The sequence below is a fragment of the Theropithecus gelada genome, chromosome 4 (assembly GCF_003255815.1).
Source record: "Theropithecus gelada isolate Dixy chromosome 4, Tgel_1.0, whole genome shotgun sequence".
In the NCBI taxonomy this organism is placed as follows: Eukaryota; Metazoa; Chordata; class Mammalia; order Primates; family Cercopithecidae; genus Theropithecus; species Theropithecus gelada.
In genome coordinates this window covers 145,152,220-145,155,290 of record NC_037671.1, presented here as the reverse complement: position 1 = coordinate 145,155,290, position 3,071 = coordinate 145,152,220, and the positions used below count along the sequence as shown (strand labels likewise).

Sequence of the window (3,071 nt, the reverse complement as noted above, 5' to 3'; positions counted from 1 at the left end):
AATTGATATATGAACCTATAGAATTACATAGGCATGTTATATTTTAAGAAAAATGCTGTCATTTTATTGTATCTGTATCTTCAAACAATTGCTCCCTTTTAGAGATAAGGTTAGAGATTTATTCTGCTTATCTATAAAACTTTTAGAAATTTGTTTAAAGAAATGCCTACTGTATTGCTTTATGAACCATAGAACTTTAGTACCATTATTTCATAGTTGCGCTTACTTTTGTAATGGTACTACCATATTTAATCATACAGATTATGATTCAGCCATTAATTTTGATAAGAAATCAAATTTCCTACAAGATGACGAATATGTCCTCACCAAGAGCATACTTAAGAAAATGTTATAGGCTTACAGCATTTCCCAAAGTAGACCAATACCAACACCCTGTGATAATTTTATGAATATTCTCTTTATCAACCATGTAAATGCAATAACAGACTCTTCCTCGTTATTGCTAATCAGAATTTATCCTCTTACTGCTTTAAGTATTTCTTTCATGACAGAACCAGAAAACTACCTACAACCTTTGCAATAAAAAATGAAGTCCTCACCTCTCATTCATTTCAGTCCCCTGCCAAAAGCTGTGGAAGCAGCCTTGCTACTGAGCCAGAGTCTGAACTTTTCTTCCCTACTTTCCCTTATCCCTGTCAGCAGTAGAAGGTTAGTCAGGCTACATTTGCCTATGTAAGACTGATCCCCTACAAGATCACAATTGAACATTTTTCCCTCAGATCTTTATTTGAATCTCTAGATGCGCAAACATTCAAGGGAAAGACCATTTACTTAACTCTGCACACTAAGTATATTTAAATATTAGATCTAATCCAACTGTGAATCTTAAATTTGTAGGATTTATGATAAATTTCCTAAAATTATAGGAGTCTCCTTGCAAGGCAACGTTCCAAGTGTTTTAATCCTATTACCATATTTAATAGTCAAAATAATGCTTTATAGAAATATCAAAATACCCAGATAAGAAAACTAAAAAACAGTTAGTTGAACTTACAGCTAGTTAAATGGCAGAGCCACAATTTAAAATCCAGTATTCAAGCTCTAGAATATATACTTGTAATCACTACACTATGCTAACTTACAATACATATAAATTGCTATTACAACAAAAAATATAATGAACAATGTAGTAGCCATTTTGATGCACCCAAAATAATTCCACCTGTATATCTTCCAGGAATAAGGGTAGAATTGCATTTTCTGGCTCTTTTGTAAGTATGTGCTGGTTCCATGTAATTCTGGTAAATAAATTCTGTATATTGTTTCCAATAATATGTAATTGCCTCTGTGAGACTGACATAGAGAGGGATATAGTTTACATGGTGGATTCTCCATCTGCTTGGGTTTGTTACCAACTACAATGAGTAGAGGTATCTGTCAGTCTGTGAAGGAAATATACTTGAACAAAAATCAAAATTATATTGCTTTGAGGCATATACATTTGAGAACCTCTTACTATCAACAAACAGTAAAATTAAAAGACATTATATGTTTCTAATACAATGTAGCAAAAAGTTGTAAACAAAACATGCTAAGAAATAAATGTTAATCATTCTACAAACTTTCACCAGCGTAGAAATAAAACATAAATATTTTTATAATACATCATTTTATATTTATTTCATAATTTCATGTGTCTCAGTACCATTTGTTAACATCATTTGCTGACAAGTAATTTATTGCTTTCTTCACCATTGTTAAGCAAAAATTAAAGTGCATAATGACAAAAGACTAGCAAAACAAAATAGGTATGCAGTTTACTACCAGTGGCCTAGCTCATTTAAAACAACACAATTTTTATCCCAAAATAACATAATCCATCAAGTAGATATTAGCCACTTAATATATGCCTATTTCTACTGGTCTGGTAATTAGGACAGATATTTTAAATTAATTTTTAAAGTAGCCAGATGATTTTAAGATGCTTCAGATTATATTTTATATATGAACTTTAAATAGGACACCTCTAAAATTGGAATAACAGTTTCTTGAGCCAACAAATGTACACTAATAATTAATATGTCGTTATCTTTTGAAATCTGCTCATGCTCACTTTGGCAGCACATATAATAAAATCAGAAAGACGCAGAGAAGATTAGCATGCCCCCTGCACAAAGATGACATGCAAATTCATGAAGTATTCCATATTTTTATAAACTTCTGGAGACATACACCCTCCCAAGACTGAATTAAGAAGAAATTTAATCTCTAAACAGACCAATAATAGCTCTGAAATTGAACCAGTAATAAATACCCTACCAACTAAAAAGATAAAAAAAAAAAGCCTAGGACCAGATGGATTCACAGCCAAATTCTACCAGATGTACACAAAAGAGCTTGTACCATTGCTACTAATATTATTCCAAAAAACTGAGGAGGAGGGCCTTCTCCCCAACTCATTCTGTGAGGCCAGTATCATCATGATATGAAAACCTGGCAGAGACACACACATACAAAGAAACCTTTAGGCCAATATCCTTGATGAACATTGATGCAAAAATCCTCAACAAAATGCTGGCAAACTGAATCCAGCAGCACATCAAAAAACTTATCCACCATAATCAAGTAGGCTTTATCCCTGGGATGCAAGATTAATTGAACATACTCAAATCAATGAATGCAATTTATCACATAAATAAATAGAACTAAAGACAAAAGCCACATGATTATCTCAATAGATGTAGGAAAGGCTTTCGGTAAAATTCAACATACCTTCAAGTTAAAAACTCTCAACAAACTGGCCGGGTGCAGGGGCTAACACCTGTGATCCCAGCACTTTGGAAGGCTGAAGTGGATGGGCCACTTAAGTCCGGGAGTTAGAGACCACCCTGAGCAACATGGTGAAACCCCATCTCTAGTGAAAATACAGTGATGATAATAATAATAATAATAATAACAACAACAACAACAACTGTCCATGGTGGCGTGCACCAGTAGCCTCAGCTACTCAGGAGAGTAAGGCATAAGAATCACTTGAACCCAGGAAGCGGAGGTTGCAATTAGCCAAGATCTCACCACTGTACTCTAGGCTGGGCAACAGATTGAGACTC

General features: G+C 33.8%; 1 non-coding gene across 1 annotated transcript; it reads left to right on the top strand.

The window, feature by feature from the left end:
- Nucleotides 1-2,066: 2,066 nt before the first annotated feature.
- Nucleotides 2,067-2,173, top strand: LOC112623879. Its single transcript, XR_003119238.1, has one exon. It is a non-coding gene; the product is annotated as a U6 spliceosomal RNA (small nuclear RNA).
- The last annotated feature ends 898 nt before the right edge of the window (nucleotides 2,174-3,071 follow it).